This window comes from Erpetoichthys calabaricus, chromosome 11 (genome assembly GCF_900747795.2).
Source record: "Erpetoichthys calabaricus chromosome 11, fErpCal1.3, whole genome shotgun sequence".
NCBI classification, from domain to species: domain Eukaryota; kingdom Metazoa; phylum Chordata; class Cladistia; order Polypteriformes; family Polypteridae; genus Erpetoichthys; species Erpetoichthys calabaricus.
Window position 1 is genome coordinate 147,406,294 of NC_041404.2, and position 10,364 is coordinate 147,416,657.

General features: G+C 38.7%; 1 protein-coding gene across 6 annotated transcripts in view; it reads left to right on the plus strand.

The window, feature by feature from the left end:
• Nucleotides 1-10,364, plus strand: part of crebbpa (CREB binding protein a) — a 107,690-nt gene that overhangs the window by 67,475 nt on the left and 29,851 nt on the right. The window lies entirely within an intron of this gene.

The following is a 10,364-nucleotide window of genomic DNA, read 5'->3' on the forward strand; positions in this document are numbered from 1 at the left end:
TGCCGCTAATGTGCAACATAACATTGAGTCCAAGCTTCCAAGCTATAGCATTGTTTAACTCTTTTAGGGCTAATTTTTTTTTTGTTTCTTTTCTCCCAGGGCTGAATATTTTTCCAAAAACTAACATTTTTTAAAAAAGAACACAAAGCAATTGTTTAACATATCAAATCAACAAAAAATATTTACTTTTGACAAATGTTACTGTCTTGCATGTTGTATGAGCCTGAATTCTCTATGTGTTGTTTTGATGCCTATTTTTCAATTGTCTGTTGCTGCATTTTCTAGCATATATTGTTAGTGTGTACTGTAGAGAGACAAGTCACCCATTTGCCATCGTGCCATGCCACTGCCACCAAGTTTTCTGCCTGCATGAAAACCGTATTGTCACCTCTTTTCATCTTCTGAAACTTTATGAACTTTATGTATGGCATTATAGCCTGGCTCACCCCATGGGATTTGCTTCTGTTTATTACAGAAGTGAATAAAACTTTGCAGCAGCACGTACCTAAGCCACCAGGGGACAAAACACGTTTGGACCAATGCTCCCTGAAGTTATCTCACCAGTTCTGTCCCATCTCTATTTGTAATGCCACAGCGCGCTTCATCTCGTCTTTCGTTGTGGGTTTCCACTTTGAATAACGAGAATGCGATGCAAACGCAGCCCGCGATTCAAAAAAAATCTCTGCCTACCTGTTTGTCTCATCTGACAGTAGCTGAAAAGCAGCATCAGGAGAGAGCAGCCTGAAGTACAGCAGCTGGTGATCTGTCGTGTCCAAAAGCAAGCTATGCCGTCTTGTAAACTCCGGTAGCCATATCGGCTCTCAACGGATCAATGTATGTGTATTTATCCCATGCGAACCTTGCCGTAGATGCATCGGCTGCGCGAAGGCACTCAACTGGCAGCAGATCCGCTCGCGCGGCATCGGCTGGTGTCTGATCAGCTGATGCCTGCTTCTAACTCTCTTGCTCGATCTCCTGATCACTGCCAATAAAGTCCGATTCTGAAAAATCAAGAGTCCGACTCCGCGGTAATGCGCAAAACAACGTCTGCCAAGTGTTTTCTTTTCTGCACTTGCTTCGCTGCCTTTTCACATGTCGGTGCCATCTTGCCATTGTTTACATTTCGCAACTCACGCACACGCAATGTTTATTTGCCGAGTCAACGAGTCTAGCATTCCTCCAAGCACAGAGGGAATGCCTGTGACGTGACAGTGAGATTTGTCGCCATTAACAGCTGATTGTCGCCCTTTATCCCTGGATGTCGACTTTTGTCGACATTCGCCTTCAACCCCTCCTGTCGACAAAAGTCGACATCCGCCCTAAAAGAGTTAATTTAAATTAAAGCATCAGTAATAAATGTTACTGCTACTCTAGGTGTTGATTCCTTTGATAAAATCGCCGGAATATACGTCCATAGACGCTTTGAAATTTGGATTATTTAATACCGATCTATCTCTAACAAAGCTCTACTGATTGGTGATGTTATCATTGATACTAAGATGGACTATTTGTCTTATGGAGACCTGGCAGCAACCCGGTGACTTCCATCTACAGTAATCCCTCCTCCATCGCGGGGGTTGCGTTCCAGAGCCACCCGCGAAATAAGAAAATCCGCAAAGTAGAAACCATATGTTTATATGGTTATTTTTATATTGTCATGCTTGGGTCACAGATTTGCGCAGAAACACAGGAGGTTGTAGAGAGACAGGAACGTTATTCAAACACTGCAAACAAATATTTGTCTCTTTTTCAAAAGTTTAAACTGTGCTCCATGACAAGACCGAGATGACAGTTCCGTCTCACAATTAAAAGAATGCAAACATATTTTCCTCTTCAAAGGAGTGCGCGTCAGGAGCGCAGAGTCTGTCGGAAAGACAGAGGAAAGCAAACAAATCAATAGGGCTGTTTGCTTTTAAGTATGCGAAGCACCGCGGCACAAAGCTGTTGAAGGCGGCAGCTCACACCCCCTCTGTCAGGAGCAGGGAGAGAGAGAGAGAGAGAGAGAGACAGTTTGTTTTTCAATCAAAAATCAATACGTGCCCTTCGAGCTTTTAAGTATGCGAAGCACCGTGCAGCATGTCGTTTCAGGAAGCAGCTGCACAAAAGATAGCAACGTGAAGATAATCTTTCAGCATTTTTAGACGAGCGTCCTTATCGTCTAGGTGTGTGAACAGCCCCCCTGCTCAATCCCCCTACGTCAGGATCAGAGAAAGTCAGCGCAAGAGAGACAGAAAAGTAAGCCGGGTAGCTTCTCAGCCATCTGCCAATAGCGTCCCTTGTATGAAATCAACTGGGCAAACCAACTGAGGAAGCATGTACCAGAAATTAAAAGACCCATTGTCCGCAGAAATCCGCGAACCAGCAAAAAATCCGCGATATATATTTAAATATGCTTACATATAAAATCCGCGATGGAGTGAAGCCGCGAAAGGCGAAGCGCAATATAGCGAGGGATTACTGTAAATCAAGCGCTCCCTCCAGAGTTTGTCTGCATCTCCAAATCCCCTTCTTCAGGGAGGGGAGGCAGTCTTGCAATAATAGACCATAAAGACTTAAAACTGTCACTGATACCTCTTCCAGCGTATCCATCCTTTGAACTGTTAGCTGGCAAACTCTGCGGACCTTCTCCTATTATAATTGCTGTTTTATATAGACCTCCTAAACTATCAAGTGTTTTTATTGCTGAACTTTTTACTGTTTTAATAACTTTGTGTGCAATGTCTGCTAATGTCATCCTCATGGGTGATTTTAACATACACGTTGACATGCCAACTGATGCACTGACAAATGATTTCAATGAAATCCTTGACTGTTTTAATTTAATTTAATATGTCAAGTTTCCAATTCATGACAAGGGTCATATTTTAGACTTAATTTGTTGCTCTGGTATCACACCTCACAATCTTATTCCTACTGTGTTACCTATCTCAGATCACATAATGATCACATTTGATGTTAGCTTACCTCTCAGTAAATCAAAGGTTCCGCGTGTAATGTCATTTCGTAATGTCAAGCATGTAAACCCAGAGACATTATAGATTTATTGCAATCCCAGTCTGTTTCTCCTTCCGCTACCACACCATCAGAATTAGTGGACCTTTACAATGCTGCTCTGTCTTCTGCCTTTGATGCACTAGCTCCCTTAAAAACACGGACTGTCTCATTTAACCACACTGCTCCCTGGTTTACACCTGAACTCCGTCAGCTCAAAGCCGTGGGCCGACAGTTGGAGCACCTAGCTAAAAAGACGGGTCTTGTTGTACAGAAGAAAATGTACTCGGATCACATGTTGAAATACAAAAATGCTCTCTCTGCTGCCAAAACTGTATATTATTCTAACATTATCAATACAGGAGGGAATAATACTAGAGCTTTTCTCTCTATATATAAAAGGAAATCCTGGAATGGAAAGCAAATGCAAGGCTACGATACGTGATAATCTCGAAAGACATTTAAAAGACCCGCGAGACCAAGGAGACTTGCCACGGTGCGTCTCGCGGGGACCGTAAACATGAGACTTGGTGCCAAGAGATTGTCCCAGGGCCGTAGCAAAAAGGACAGCGGCTGTACAGGCTTTAAAAAGATCGAAGGGTAGCGCAACAGCAGCTACCCCAAACGAATGCAAGCAGCGTTATACATCCTGCAAGAACGAATTCAAACACGCCCGGGGCCAGAAATAAAAGACAGGTATTGCTTTTACAAAGTCACGCGAGACCAGGCAGTGAGCCATCATTTGAAACATGTCAACAGACCTCTAAGCTAGCAGTTGTTGGATTGCTTTTGGCAGGCAAGCATCATGTGCTCGGAGCTCTTAAAACGACAACATGCGACAGGCAGAAGAGGCAGCTAGCAAGCAGAAAAAGACAGCAAATAATCCAAAGACATATCCTTAGCGTATGTTCAGCCGCAACACCCTTCACAACATGAGCAGTATTATACGTCTGGGAAGAAAGAGATGTAAACACGCGTGGGGCAGGAAATAAAGAAACAAGTATTGTTTTTACAAAAGGTTTTAAAGTAAAGGTGAAAATAATGCATATGTAACAATTCACAAGAAAATAACAATCTGTTTAAATTGTAGATTGCCTGCCTAAGGTAAAGTCATCCCTGATGAATGGGGACGTGGGAATGAGGGGTTCTTTCATCGGATTAGCGCTATTTCAGATGTGGAATAGCAAAATGGGGGAGGCAGCTTGATGAATGAGGTCTCCAGGACTTAAAACAAATCCAAACCATATTATGTGATATCATTTAATGTGAAATTCTACTCCGTACTTCTAGTTTATTTTTATATTGTATTGAGGATTTATTCTGTTCTATGTATTGTACTGTACGGCTCAGAATTAAAAGACAATGAGTAAAATGACAAAGTAGAACTTCATAGAGATGTTTACAAACGTTGACGCTAAAAACACATGCAGAACAGGTTAGAGAATATGAAACCAGTAAAATTAGAAAGGCTCAAAAAAAAAACCCCCCAAAAAAACGGCGCAATACACATGTGGAGAAAGTTAAAGGATATGAAAGTAGGAAAATTAGAAAATATAAAAAAAGAAAGTAAAGATTGCAGTAGAGCAAACAAACAAACAAACTGTCTCATTTAACTATGCACCAGTCTAACTTGGGTTTTGCACAGTAATTACTACACTATTGCACCTTAACACTTAATTTTACTTTATTCACATAATTTTACTTATTTATTATGTTCTACTATACTGTTATCTTTCAATCTATGACTTTTTGTTAATTTAACTGATATTCTTCTAACTTTGCACAGTTTTTGATAAGCAGATCAGGATGCATTTCACTGCGTGTTGTCCTGTATAACTATGCACGTGACAAATAAAGAATCTTGAGAATTTCAAAAACTGAGTTTACCGCACATGCATTTATTGGTTACTTTGTTCATGTATATATATTTATCTGTCTGCATATTTAAAAAGCTACATTTACGCCAGGAGTCAAAAACGTTCTGTCTAGCCCTTGTACAAAAACCTAGACAAAAGCTGGGGTATCACCTTGGTAACCCCATGTACTTTTGGAACTGTGAGAGGAAAATAGCACGACTTTACAGACAGGAGTCCAATACAGAACTCTACTTACTTTTTTACTTTGTAAAAAAAATTATATATATATTAACTGCTGATGATATAGATCGTTTTGTCTGTGCTGAAATTCCAAACAGAGAAACCTATCCTGACCTCATTAAAAAGATTCAGCATATTGGGACTCGCAAGATTACAAATATTGTTTTTACAGAAGTTCTGAAATAAAAGTGAAACTAATGAAATAGCAACAATTCAAAGAAAAAAAAATCTTAAAAGTGTGTATCCGGAAAACCAAACACGGTGGTTGGCGAGCGAAGCCCCCTAGTTTTCTACAATGAAAAGGCTAATAACACCACCAGAAAGTGCTGCTCACCATAACCTCTCTGTTAAATACTGCTGCACTTTTTTGGATTTCTTCAATTCAAAAATTTAAAAAATCCACCAGCAACTTGCCTCCTCTATTTCTGCAGAAAATGACACACTCTCCACTATCACCCACATTTCCCTTACCAACCACCCTATTGTCAGATTTCAGTTTACCAGCTGAAAATAATATCCCGGAGCTTGTAACAAAATCTAATTCTTCCACATGTCAATTAGATCCAATACCTACAAGCTTTGTTAAGTCTTGTCTGTCACATATTTCCCCCATGATAACTACTATAGTTAACTCTTCTCTTACTACAGGCACGGTCCCCCTCTCACTAAAAACAGCCTCAATTACTCCAATTCTGAAAAAACCTGGTTTAGACCCAAATATTCTTAACAATTATCAGCCTATTTCAGATGTTCCATTTATATCCAAAATTCTTGAAAAGATAGTTGCCTCCCAACTCTAGTCCCACCTTTCAAAAAATAACCTGGGTTTCGCCTTAAACACAGCACAGAAACTGCCCTGGTCAAAATCACAAATGATCTTCTCCGGGCAGCTGACATTCTTGTGCTTCTTGACCTCAGCTCTGCATTTGACACCATATCTCACCAGATACTTTTGAAACGTCTAGCTAGTTTTGGAGTCTGTGGCCTTGTCCTTCAGTGGTTTTCTTCCTACCTCACTGATAGGAAGCAAATTGTTCAAATTAAGGGCTTTAAATCTGAGAACGCAGTCGTTATTCATGGAGTTCCGCAGGGTTCTGTTTTGAGGCCGCTTCTTTTTCTTATTTATGTCTTCCCAATAGGTAATATCTTCCGGCACCATGGTATTAGGTTTCATTGCTATGCTGATGACACACAGCTATATCTATCCACTAAATCCACTTCTGTTTTCCCTCCAGATGCCCTTATGGCATGTCTCCAAGACGTAAAGACATGGATGACTCACAATTTTCTCCAACTAAACCAATAAAACTGAGGTGCTCCTCATTGGCTCTAAATCTACACTTGCGAAGGTTAACCAGTCTTCTATTTTAATCAACAATATTAACACAAACATTTCTTCCCAAGTTAAGAGCCTGGGTGTTATTCTTGACAGTACTTTCTTTTTCTTCCCATATAAGTACCATTTCTCTGACTGCCTTCTTCCATCTCCGAAACATTTCTAGACTTCACTCTGTTCTCATCCAGCATAATACTGAAGTATTGGTCAATGCCCTAGTCACCTCACGAATAGATTACTGCAACGCTATTCTATCTGGCATTTCACAAAAACTTATTCATTGCTTACAGCTTATTCAAAATTCTGCTACCAGGATAATAACCTGTTCTAAATCCACTGAACATATTATACCTATTCTCTCTCAACTTCACTGGCTCCCTGTTAACTACAGAATACAATATAAAATACTGGCTCTTAACATTTAAAGCTCTCCACAACCTTGCTCCTCCCTACCTCACTGATCTCCTCTAGATTTACACTCCCTCTGGTTTACTCAGATCTTCATCTGCAGCTCTACTTTCTGTACCACACATCAAACTCAGTTCTATCGGAGCTTGAGCATTCTCTTGGTGCTCCTCAACTCTGGAATTCTCTTCCCTCTTATATTCGTCAACTTGACTCAATAGCACAGTTTAAAACTACTCTCAAAACTTATCTTTTCAAGCTGGCATATCAATTGTGAATTCTACACTCTTACTGCCTGTCATATTTGTGTGTTTACTAATTATTGCTTTGTGATTTATCATTTTCTTGTTTTTATTTTTTTAATTATTTAACTTTATTGTAAGGTGACCTTGAGTGATAAGGAAGGCGCCTATTAAATAAAATGTTGTATAGGTTTGTATTCTTTATTAGGTAATGATTTACCAGTTTTCCTTTTGCCCCATATTTTTGTTTAACAATGTTTTGTCATACCAAAATGACCTGGAGATTCTCTTTAATAAAAATACACTCACTTAGTTTTTAAACATCTTTTTCAAAAATTAGACTCCTTCTGCTTCTGTCTAACCCATCAGATATGCTCAGGGCATATTTTAATTACTTGACAAACCTACCTTAGTTGTGAGAAACTGTGTTTTACTCCAGGGTCTTCCCGTATTGCAAAGGCGCTAAACCCTGGTCAAGAATCTCAATCAGTGTCCAGCCAAATATTGTGTATACCGTTGCATCCCACATCACATGATCCAAAAATATTTTAGGAATGCAGAATTACACCATATTTTAAAGTTGTCCTACATAATAAAGTAGACACTGGTGGTCAGATGATTGCTTTATTTTATTTAGGGTAATATTTAGAAATCTGAAACTAAGCAATCATTTCTTACCAGTATGGATTGAACTTTTGCATTCCTGGTCTTAAAGTTCATGAACACTGAGCATTGACTGAAGATATGAAAATAAGGATGTGGCTGTAAAATTTGAAAAGTATTATTTTGCATTGTCATCTATACTAATTAATAAAAGGCAAAGCCCTCACTGACTCACTGACTGACTGACTGACTGACTGACTCACTCATCACTAATTCTCCAACTTCCCGTGTAGGTGGAAGGCTGAAATTTGGCAGGCTCATTCCTTACAGCTTACTTACAAAAGTTAGGCAGGTTTCATTTCGAAATTCTATGCGTAATGGTCATAACTGGAACCTGTTTTTTGTCCATATACTCTAATGGAGGAGGCGGAGTCACGTATCGCGTCATCACGTATTACGCCTCCTACGTAATCACGTGAAGTGAAAACAAGAGATTTACAGCACGAGTCAAATGCGGGAACGAAGGTAAATGACGTTAATTGTTGCGTGTCTTTTAATACTTTGTAATTGTTGAGTGTCTTTTAATACTGTGTAAGCATACATATTAACAGATGTGCAATTAAACGTGTGCATTTACGGGGTGATTTCTCAGGCTTAAAGCTCAAAGTGATCACTCGAGTGAAGGCAGCTTCACAAAAAAAACAGATCCTTAACAAACTGTTATTTGTATATTTTACCTCAATTTTAAAAGGTTTTCTTTTCTTCTTAATAAAAATTTAAAAGCAGAACTTCGCCGGTGCGAACCGCGGGGATTTGAGCGACTGACGCATACAGACATATTCATGAGTGCAGGTACTTCGGAAACAAAGCACCGTGTAAACCTAAAGTTTAAATTAAGTTCATAGGGCTACAAAAGGTTGCCATTGATTTCAGGGAAGATTGCTTTTCTCCTGTACAACTATACGTTGCATTCTCAAGAGTGTGCTTGCACGGATTCGTCATATTACAACTGGAGTGCTGAACTGACAAACTGGTATACAAACAGAACAATCGTAAAAACAGGATTAAATAAAAAGGCTGCTTCCGTTGGCAAAGCAACGAAAAAGGAAGACCTTATATGACGTTCGTTTATAAAACAGCGGAGAGGCTGTGTGAAGTCAGCTACACAAAAAAACAGATCCTTAACAAATTGTTAGTGGTATATTTTACCTCAATTTAAAAAGGTTTACTTTTCTTCTTAATAAAAATTTTAAAGCAGTACTTCGCCGCTGCGAAGCGCGGGTATTTTGATATATATATGTAGATATGTGTAATATATATATATATATATATATACTAGCAAAATACCCGCGCTTCGCAGCGGAGAAGTAGTGTGTTAAAGAGGTTATGAAAAAGTAAAGGAAACATTTTAAAAATAACGTAACATGATTGTCAATGTAATTGTGTTGTCATTGTTATGAGTGTTGCTGTCATATATATATATATATATATATATATATATACATATACACACACATACACACATATACAGATATATTCTATATATATATACACATATATTTTTTATATATATATATATGTACACATACATACATACATACATATACACACATAGATGCACTTACAATAACATAGAAATCAATATAAACAACATTAACATCATTATCATATGAGAATATGAAGTAATATATAAGAAGCACATTTCATATAAATATAAATTATTAAACAGTAAAATCTTCTTCTATAATTTGCTACCGTGGGTTTTCGTTGGTCTGTCCAGGATTTTAAATCACCTGTAGCTTGCAAACCGTTTCACCTATTGACTTGAAATCTGGTACACATATAATACGTCACGTCTGCTATCCGCTTTATGGGTGATGATTGTATCACTCTTTTTATGTTTATTTTATTTTAGAATCAACTCCTATCTGCGCACACCAGGGCGGCCGTGGGCAGATGCGTATGGTGTATTCACTCCATGTTATCGTGCATTGCGCTGTCACTGGTATTTTGATAAAAGAATTTGAACAATATATAAGAAGCGTATAAATTATTAAACAGTAAAACATTAACATTTAAGAAGTAAAGTTACATTGAGTACTACTGCAGTGCCTTCGGGTATACCTCATTTTTTCTTTGCCCATTACATGCTTAAATGTATACATTTTTTGGTGTACCTACCCGAGAACACGCGACATATAACCGAGCGTGGGAGAAGCGTGGATTTTAAACACGCGTTGAGTTCATCTGCTGGTCTCCCTCGTGGAATAACTGGTAATGTTTGACTAAAATCTACAGCGAGTAAAACGACATTACCTCCTTTTTTTTTTTTTACGATCTCTGAGATCTTGCTTTTTTCGGTTCAAGGCTTCATAAGCTCTTTTATGTTCCATGGTGTACTTAATAAGTACTAATTATCCCAAACCATCATCTTTGAATGTTGCAAGACTTTCGCCTTGTATGTAGATCGGGGTAATTACATTCATTGCATTCCTAGTCTGAATCACAATCTGATTGTATGGGTGGTTACCTGGCACTGTAGGGTTGCCACCCGTCCTTTAAAATACGGAATCGTGCCGCGTTTGAGAATGAAATTGCGCGTCCCGTTTTGAATCAATACTGGACGGGATTTATCCCGTATTTTTTTTATCATTTTTTTTTTAAAGCAGCGTCTCATGCAAATCATCCCAC